The following is a 10660-nucleotide window of genomic DNA, read 5'->3' as shown; positions in this document are numbered from 1 at the left end:
CCCTGCAGGCAGAGCTGGTGACCTCCGAGGCTGAGCACACCAGCAGCCAAATGGGGAACGGGAGGAAAGCCTACATGCTCCCTGCTGGCCTCTGGGAAGAGAGGCTGTGGTTGCTCATGTAGGAGTGGGCTGAGAACGACTGAGCAAAATAATATCTATCTTTTCCTAACCCAGAGCACTGGGTTGGAAAAATCACTGATCTTTCGCTTAAGCGAGACTTCAGCTAGGCACTGAAATCCCCGTGCTTTTTGCTCACGCTCCATGGACTTTTGTGGAAATGAAGTAAGTGAAACCTGGGCTGAGATGCCATACATAGCTGTTTGAAGGGTGGGACTCCCTTCCCAGCCCTGGCAAGGTAGAAAAGGGGCAAAGACTGCAGCACTAGACTGGCAGCTCCCACTCTTCAGCAGGTTATGGATAACCTCTCCGTGTCTGAAATGTTTCCTTTCAAATGTTTGGCTCAGTTCTAGGTATTCTGTAGAAATATGTGATTTCTGGAGAAATCTTTTGAATACAGAACATTGATTTTTCCAGCCAAAGAGCCTAATCTTTGCCAGAGCCAATCCCTCTACAATCAAAGCATTCAGCTCCTCTGTCCAGAAGAGCCCTGGTTGTGATTAGAGCCACTGTGGGAAGAACAAATGTGTTATTACTGCCCGGACCTGTTGATGAACTCCTGTCTATAGCTCTTGGCTTTCAGGCCTGTGTTATGATAACGCTTGAAGAGAAGATGGGAGCCATTTAAAATCACCATAAGCTCTCTACCCTGCTCTGGGGGGATGAGGTATGGATATTGCCATGTGTCTGTGTTCAGACTTGTAGCCCTCTCAGTTCCAGTGTTTTCTAGGGTGCGGGTTGTTGTTTTACAGAGCGTGTGCACATGTTGTTACCCTGTCAGGCCAAACTGTCTGGAAGGAAGCATAGAGCAGAGCAGGTATAAGTTAAAGCTGTGATGATGTTGGAGGAATTTATAGTGATTCTGTGTTCAAACGATGGCTCTGAAATATGTGTTCCCATGGAACATGGGCTTCAGGCTGTGTGAAAGCAGCTGCTGGCTCTGGAAACAAGTTCTCCCCGAGAGCAAGACTCTTAATTTGGGGTGACGCTACTGCAGCAGGGGCCGGTGCTGCACACTGACCTCAGCAGCTCAGATGTAGCAAACCCAAGCTCTAACCATGACTGGCATTTTTGGTTCCTCTGTGGTGTGCTCCACAACCTCTGTTGCTCATCCCTGCTCTCACTGCCGGTGGGCAAGGAGTGCACAGGGGTTCCTGCGGTGGCTGCAGCACCTACACCAAGGCTGCAGCGCAGCAAACAGACCTGGTGCTGCTCATATCTCTTATCAAGGGTTTCAACAGCAAAACCCCAGACCAGAGGTGAGCTTGATATTTGCTCGCAGAGATGAAACATGGCAGAGGCTTTGTAAAAAAAAAAAACTGCTCCCTGCTGTCTCCTGCTATCAGATGCAGGCAAGCCCCAGTCCTCCCCCTGAGGAGACTTCTCACTGCCGGCCAAAGCAGCGGTCTCTTGATGGGATCCATGTGTTGCTGATGAGAGGTCTGGAGAACTTAATCACCCCTGGTCTGGGGTTTTCTGTAAAGCATTCCCACAGCCTTCAATTATCTGGATTCTCCAGAAGGAACGTGGGAGGCTGATTTCCCCACAGGGTTTCCAGTGACTTCCACAAATCCTTCCTTCCCCATTTCCCTTTTCTAGACCCTTTCTACCTTTCATCTTTCTCATTGTGCTTGTCCTTTTGCCTCTATGCGTGTGGACTATGCTATATCTTGATCACAGAAGTGCCTTTTAGTTTTATGTATCCTACAGAAAGGACATCGAATCTGCCTTCATGAGGTGGGGAAGAGTGCAAGTATGAGCAGGCTGCTTTGAAGGATGTTCGTGTTTGCCTGACCTAACACACTGTTCAACTGCTAAACCTTTAAAATCTTCCTGAATGCAGAGTGTTGAGCCTGACACGATCACTGCCGCGTTTTTAGGATAGGCACAACCTATTTACATTGTGACTTCCTTAGGCCTTGGACCAGGTCTGGAGAAATGGCACGTTTTTAATGCAGTTACGCTAGTTGTGCTGCTGCACACCAAGGCGCTCAGGGAGGTAAGGCCAACCATTTCAGGACCCTGAGCTGTATGTCAAAGAAAGTGAGTGAGTGCATGCCTGCACTTTCACCTCCCCAGTGTTAATTTTGTTTATCACACACTAGAGCTGGAAAATCTCAAGCCTGTTTGGGCTGGAGATAAGCATTTATGTTCCACTGGCAGTCTTAAGGAGAAGTAGTTTAAACACAAGGTGCTACTTATCACTAGCAGGTGATCAAAATTACTTCATTTGATGTTGCAAGTTGGGTTCAAATTAATGCTCAAATGAAGGACGTGGGCATTCAGTTAAACAGGTAACAGAATATGTCAAATCCCCAGCAAAAATCTTTTAACTTTCTTGTGACCCTGATTTCTTGGGCTTGTTTAAGGTATTGTCAAAAAAGAATCAAGGGAATAGTGGCAATACTGCCGTCCTTCTGTACCTCTCTATTGCTGACTTGCTTTGCTTGTTTTGTCTCAGTAACACATTAATAATGTGACCCATTAGGTTTGCTTTGCAGGAGGACCTTGGAACCAGGTCACAGAAGAGTTTTTTTATTTTATTTTTATTTTTTTTTAACACTGACGTATCTAATGGTATTATATTTCTTGTGTGCATAAATCTCCTGTTTGAATTTTTACGACACTTGGTGGAAATGTCATTTCCTTGTCAGTCATAGCAGGTTCACTGATGATAGAGTTTTATTGCAGTGTTGTCTTTGGCTGAGAGGAATCTTCATTATAGAGCTATACATTTCTTGATCATCAGATTATAGCTACAAATGAGATGAGGCCCTCTGATGTTTTATGCTAGAGCAAAAACTGGAGTATTGTAGGGGAAGAGGAGGTGTTACATGTTGTGCCAAGAGCACATGCACCCTGCTCTGCTGTACGTGACCTGAGGAGCTGGGCTGGGAAGTTGGGAGCTCTGGAGGGTTCCCTGGAATCACATCAAATACGTGGAAAGCAGCAGCGTTGAACAGTGGAAAAGCTTCACAGCTGAGGAACAGCTCGTTCCCTGTGCTCCAGCTGGAGGCACATCTCCTGACATACCCTCTCAGCAAGACACAAATTAGCTGCAAATTGTCTTTATTAGTAGTTTTTCCTGTGGCAAATTCAGCCTTGCATTCAGGTCATGAATGAGGTCTTGATGGAAACCCTTGCTCCAGGACTTCACTCATCTTCCAGAGGGTTTGGGTGGCAATGTTGTCAGTAAGTAGCTAGAAATAGTTGTCACCACTGCAGAAACACCAGGGAGATTAATGTTCAGTCTTACTTGTTGATGTGGTTCACCTGTGCAGTGTCTTCTGTACCTCTAGTGACATAGCTACTGTGAGTTATCTCACAGCTTGTTGTCAGGCTTAGGCAAGACAACAGATCCATGGATTTCTGTTTCACTCCCTGTTTTCTGTTTTAAAGTGTCAGTTTCTGTCAATGCAAGAGAAGCAGCAATAGCAGTCCTCAAAAGGAGACATGCAAATCTTCACACCTGCTTTACCTGCTAGAGAGGACAAATGCCCCTCACTGGCTACACTTCTTGCTTCCATTGTGACAGCAGTAGTGAATCCCAGTGAAAGTCAGGGTTTGTTTTTTTTTCCTTTTTTTTTTTCCCCCTGTGAATTTTAGGGGAATACAATATAAAGTATAAAAAGGAGGAATCCAGTAAATTCTATGACCCTGTGACTCTAAATTCATTTAGTTTCAGTCAGTACATCTGGCTCCAGCTGGGATCCATCAGCTAATGTGTGCATTAATCAGCTCCTCTTCTCAACCCTCGTTGGCCTCCTTTCTACCTGCATCCAAAAGCTCCTGTATTTTTGGAAGGAGGGGGATTATATTTTCCTTTAGCCTCTTTCAGATAAAAATTAGAAGCTTAATGTATAGGTGGGGAGAGAATCAAGGGAAGGGTTTTCAGAGGCTTTGTGCTCCTGAGAGGCAAGGCTCTCTCGGGAGGAGCTGACAAACCTTACCTTCTGCCTTCAGTACTGAGCTGGGCTCAGCCTGACATCTGCGCTAGGGCACTGTGTGCTGAAGCATCCCAAACAAGGACAGCCACGCTCAGTTCTCTGGGAGGTTGTTAGGATTCGAGTTTCCCAAGAAGCCAAACGTAATACCTTCTTTTGGTAAGTGTCTTTAACTACAAGTTGCATCCTTGAAGTCCAAATTTTCTCTTAGGAAGACTCAGAGTTTCCTAAAGCCAGTAAAAAAAAAAAAAAAAGTCCCCTTTGTGGCTTCAAGGATTTTTGCATATTTCCTTTCTAATTCCTTTTTACTGGTCTCCTTGAAATGGGAATTACACATAATCTGTCCCAAGGATTCATCTGTATAGAAGTGTTGATACTGGAAGCATTTGCTGAAGACCTGAGGGCAGCAGAACAGTGTGGTTACAGAGAAACAAAGCTGGGATTAAAGACAAGATTAGCATTTCAAATAAATCAGCTCAATTGTTGAGCCCTAATGTGTCCTTGCCAGGCCACCAGACTCCTGAGGGAAGTCACTCCAACCAGGGCCAGTCTACTCCCAGCCCTGTTGTACCCCCACATTAAGGGGAAAGCCTTTTTATTTTATTATTTTTTCCTATCTGAACCCTTTCAGCCCCCTCTTTTCCCAGGCAAAGGCACTAATTAATTCCTTTCCTTTCTATTTATACCTATTACTCACTGCAGAACAGTGTCCCCCAGTAGATTTATGGTTCAATATAATGAGTATGTCTTGAGGGAATATTATTCATACAGTTAGCTGAAATCTAACAGAGAAAGTCTATATTTTATTTGTAACCTTAGCCAGAGTAGTCATTTCATAGGGAGGCAGTACCTCCAGGCTCCAGCAGTGAAAAAAGCAAATGTTTAGATAGAAGTTCATCGGCAGAAAAAGGAAACTGAAATCTCTTTCTTGTACATGGAGCTAAGGACCTAGGGTGGGGCGGGATGTGACTAAGTTCAAAAATGTACATTTTTTGAACCATCACTGGTAAGAGACTGTGGAGGGGAGTGAGGTTTCCTCTATAAACTATGTGGCTTTTTTTCTCCTAATTTCATGGAAACACCACTGTAAATTTTTCCTTCTTGTTTCTCTGGTGACAAGAAAATAAAACAAATGCAGCTGGGTCATTTTGCTCTTGCTGTATTTCATCATGAAGACCCAAAAATGCGCATTTTTAACTCTTTCGCTACCATGGGCTATGCAACTAAAGCTCATCTGAAAGCTACATAAAGATAGTTCAGGATTACCCAGCGTGTACTGCAGGTTGCAGTGGCATTAGCTGCTCCCGGGGTCCTGCCTCACCAGGAAGCTGGAATGCAATTGCCTCACTCTGCAGAGGCTCTTCCCACTGATTTGGCAAGATTTGGGACTCAAAGGTCTTGCCTGGCTTAATGGAAAAATGCTCTGCAAGAGATGTCAAAAAGCACGGGTTGTGAAAGTGGTAAAAGGGAAAATGTTCTGGGAGAAAGGGCTTCAGTCTTGCTCTCTGCCCACACGCGCCTTGGACGGCTGGACTCACCTACACGTGTTGCTGCTGGGTGGCATCTCTGGGAGAGCTGCGCCCACCTGCACTTAAGCTGGTACTGAAATGGCTGAGCTCAACACCACACAACAGAGAGGAAGGCTGAATGGGAATATTTCCGTAGTCCCTAGGTGCCTTTGCACAGGGGTATTCGCAAACTGCCTGCCTTTTCCACCTATTGCACAGTTGCAAGGAGGGACAGGTTTTCAGAAATACATAGTTGGAAGCTCTGTCTAATGGCTAGAGTCTCTGTGAAGACTGCCCAGCTTGTGAAATTGGAGGCGTCATCCTAGGTGGTACTTGCCTGTGTCTGTGACCTGTGGCTGCAAACCTGCCTGGCTGTTTGGTGATAGACAAGACTATTAGTGACATTGGTGTTAGGGGGTTGAGGTTAAGGGTTAGGGTTGGCGTTAGAGTTGTTAGGAGATAGAAGTGGTGAGCCATTAGGACACTGTAGAAAGGGTGACTGTAGAAAATGTGCCTGATGTCTGGCTCTGAAGGCAAAGTAGTAACAAGTTTACAAGTATGGTCTCCATTTCAAAATGGTCAAGAATTCAAAGGAAATGTGCAGCGAGTACAACTTGCCATAGGAGTTCTGGAGAAGCGCTGCCGTTTATTTGAGACAGACTTCTTAAACTGATCACAGGAAATGAGATCTTGAGCAGCAAGGAAATAAAACTTGGAGCAAGGGTCTCTGCACAAGTGAAGCATAAACAAGCACTTCAGGAAGTTGATTAGCCGTGGTCTGGAAGCCCGCGCTGCCTGAGCACAGCTAGACATGAGGCCTGCAGTCCTGCTGGCAGTCCGCGTCAATGTCACCCTGATACTGGAGATGGCAACAAAAACTGGAACACATCAATGCCCTGCTGGTGGCTTTAAGGGTGGCTCCTGTAAGGTCCTCTGGAGCTTGTGCAGTATAGGACCAGAGGAGGAACCAACACCTCCCATTCTGGCTGCTCTTCTTTGCACTGCCTTGTCCAAACAATGCAGAGTCTCTGGGATATCATCCTATGGGGATCTTGAGCTCTAATGGAAAAATACGTGGTCATAGACCTGGGTCTGCACCTGGCGAGGCTTCAGTAATGCTGTAGGTTGGGAAATCCTCAAAGCTGTTTAAAACAAGTTCCTGGGAACTCCAAACAGTACTTCTTTATGTGCTAGTAAACAAAAATTTATGGGCACACAAATGCTGTGTATAAAAAATGGGTGTTAAGTAAATAAGAATTGCAATAGCATAGGGGACTTAAAAGATAACACCAGAATATTAAAATAGGAAAAAGTATGCAAAGCCTCAGATTGCACTTTTATGTTCATGATGACTTTCTAAACATCCTGGAGCAGTTGGTTTAATGGCTGAAATCCCAGGAAATGCTGATAGAACACAGAGTCAAATTAACGTTGCTTTTCCTTTGAAAAGATTGTCCTTTGTGTCTCATTTACCACAATTCAAGACCAGCAAGAAGAGTGGGGGCTGTTGCTCAGGTTTGTACCCTTTTTACAGATGCATGAGTGTGTTAGATCATTGCTGACTGGGCCTTGAAGCAGGCACAGCAGTGCCTGTAAATGCACGGGTGATGTTTTAAAAGGTGTCTGCTGCAGAAGAAGAGGAGGAGGATGAAGCTTTCCTTAGGAACCCGGAGGAATCCTTACAGACACAGGCCCAGGTACTCAAGACTGAATTTAACCACCTCATTATCTGCTGGGAGGGCAATGTGGCTGGGCATAACTCTTACAAGAGGTTTCTTCAGTTGTTCAAAGGCAATTTGGGGTTGGATGTTGTCAATGAACTGACTAGATGTTCTTTTGGACCTGCTACTCGAACACACGTAAGAACTGGATGAGGATGTGAAGGCTGAAGGCAGCCTTGTCTGCAGGGTCTACAAGACTGTAGAACTTAAGATTGTGAAGGAAGAGAGCAAGGTAAACATCAGAATTACAACCCCAAGCCTCAGAAGAGCAAGGTTTTACCTGTTTGGGCAAGGCATACAAACACATTACCTGTGCATGTACAAATTGAATTAGGAAACAAGAATTTTCAGAGAATGGAAGCTATAAAAGGGTGTAAATTCCACTGTCTGGTTTCTAGTCAGTGAAAATGCTGAGATTATCAACAGCATAATTAAAAATATTTGAAAACCAGTGTTCATTTTTTCACTAAGAACTTAAAAATCTTGGACTCATCTTTGGTCTTCTTAACGTATTTAGAAAACAAGACTCTTGGAGACCAATATATAACCTCAGAAACACATGAAGGGTAGATGGAGTTGCAGACAGTTGGGGCACGAAGGAACTACAGTAGCTATTTTTCCAGAAATCCACACCAGTCACATGAACTTGTTTCAGATTTATGTGGTTTAAAACCAAAAGTCTCCATTTTACTGGGGACTACAACTCAGATGTAAAAAAAAATAGCAGCTATGCAGTTTAGAAAATAACAACTATACACATGTATCACATTTAAGCCTACAAGTGTGGGAGTGTGGCCATGGGGGTCGACAAGCCCCGTGGTTGGTGATACAAGGGGATGTAAATGAAAAAATAGCCATCTGTGTCTGACTGACTCCTTTGCTTCAAACTCTATGCAGTCACAGAGGAGAGCAGAAAATCGATCAGGTTTTTTCTTCTCTTTCTGGTCTTCATCTTCTCACATTTCCTGTCCCTCCATTTTAAATATGTTTGAATACTAAATGTCTGTTCAGTATGCAGCATTCGCTGTGAGCAACAATAATAGTATCTATGTCAGATATATAGGGGATGAGCAACTAATCCACATCAATGCACATTCTGTGCAAAAAAAAAAAAAAGATATATATATATATAAATATACATATGTATATATATATGTTTCCATGAGATTTGCAATTCCACTGTAAAGAGAAAAAAATAAAAAAATAATAAATACTGAGACACTATCTTGGATTAGGAACAGAAGCCACAGAGAAGTTAGAGATAGTGGATGAGGTTCTCCTGAGTGAAGGGGAGTGATTCTTCACCTGGACAGCCCTCCATACAGAACCAAGCACTATGTACAAAAAAGGATCACTGAGCATAGGAAAAAAAAAAGTCTTTGCCCTTCTTGATTTTCCTTTCAAAAAAAGGAAGATTAAACAAAAACAATGTTGATATTGTCTCAAAAAGTTAATGCTCCATGTCCTTTTTCATCTAGTGCTTCCTACATTCGAATGCCAATCAGAAGAACAAAAACTCAATGACAGAGAACTAGCTTGGGCATTTAATTCAGATAGTTGTAAAAGAAGATTGTAAAAAGCCCAACAAATCCAGAAAAAAAAAAAAAAAAAAAAAAAAGAAAAATAAAAAAAAAGTGTTCCATTTTGAGGTTACTTTTTCTGAGTTTGTGTGTAAACAAGACATACTAAACCTTCGTTGTTCTTGTATGTTAGAATACCATATCTTAATACATGTACTGACCAGATATGGCCAGCCATGCCATAGGTGTGAAGATAATATTCCTAAAAAAAAAAAAAAAAAATCAAAATGGATACATAGGTAGGTGAGAAAGACACAAATTAGCCTTTTTGTTGAAAAGGATGTGATACGAGGCGGTTTTGTAAGATATACAAGAATACTCACGGGAACAAGGTCATGTCAAGCTGCAGAAAAAGGTTTTGGCTTGACATTAAAAAGTTCAAGAAGTGTACAAATAAAGTCAAAAATCAATAGGTCTTTTGGTCAGGGAACTACATACAAAAGTCAATGTCCACAAGTCAGTGAGGAAGAAGAGGGAGGTACAGAGGTCTGTGCCTGTGCCCTCCTCCTTTTTACATTTTTGGCATTCTTGCTGAAGAAAGCTTCTGCAGGGACAGATACACCTAGAAATAGACATATTTCTAGGATTTGAAGGATTAACTCTAAGTCTTAGGATTATTTCATGGATAAGAAGCAACACTGATTTGTACTTGTAGACACAGCAGCAAAATGAGGAAAAGAAATGGCATGATACACTGTGTACTGGATTACTGCAAGGTGAATGCATTGCTTGGACACCTCCTGTGCTATTCAGTTAACCACTGTTAACAGCAGCTGGAACCCTGCTCTTCACTAAAGATGTTCAAAGGGGAAATTGGCCCTCCAATCTGGAGCTGCAGCAGGCTTCCTGGAATGGGATGGCCCCATGAAATCCTTCTTTGGTGTTCCAAGGAATCTGTAAGAAATGTCTTTTTTTCTCAGATAAACTTACTCTTCAGTGTCCCTTTGTTCCAGAATGATTCCAGAATGAATCCAATGATTGTGTCAAGGTGCTTTGAGACAAACAGGGAAAGTGGCATGCAAAATTCTCGCTTATGGCTGTGGTTCCTATAGGCATTGCTTGAGTCTTCCTGATGAAGATGCTGACACAGAAGATACTCCAGAAATGTACCTTTTTAAGCACAAGCAGCTACACAGAATCAGGTTTATTATTTTCAATTGACTGTTCAGATATTTTTCACAAACACAATCGAGTTTCCTGAACAACTTGTTCCTGTGGATGAGGACTAGTGGGTTAGCAGCTTACTCTGAGACCTCCTGAGACAAGTCTTTCGCTTCTGTCACTACATGGGAGTAGAGTTAAATGAGAGTTAGCTTTGGTTTCCCCATTCTGGGTTCATGTTGCTCAAAGTTTGAAGACAGAAAGTCATGGTTCAGAGGATAATGGCCACGTTCCTTGAAGTCCTTACTGTTCTCCCTGTTTTCGTTGGATATTTCCCCCATCTTTCGTTTAGTAGAGCTAAAAAATTACTTGTGAAATTATTAAAAAAAAAATAAAAAAAAAAAAAAATGAATGAATAGAAAGAAGCAATACGCAGACATGGAGACTTGGATGTCTCTAAGTAAGTCTTGGCTATTTGTGAAGGATAAGATGCAAGTTACTCTTTTTTGAAATGTTCTTGACTTATTTGTTCCACTCAGGACACGTTACTAGGATGGGAAGAGGAGGAGGAAGGGGGAAAAAAAGATGAACACTATTTGATGGTATAAGTATGTGGGGCAGCAATGCCAGCCACGAAAAGGGGACTCTCATCATGGAAAAATGAGACTCTTCCAGCTTGTTTTAAAAAA

The sequence above is a fragment of the Anas acuta genome, chromosome 6 (assembly GCF_963932015.1).
Source record: "Anas acuta chromosome 6, bAnaAcu1.1, whole genome shotgun sequence".
NCBI lineage: Eukaryota > Metazoa > Chordata > Aves > Anseriformes > Anatidae > Anas > Anas acuta.
This window is presented reverse-complemented; position numbering follows the sequence as displayed.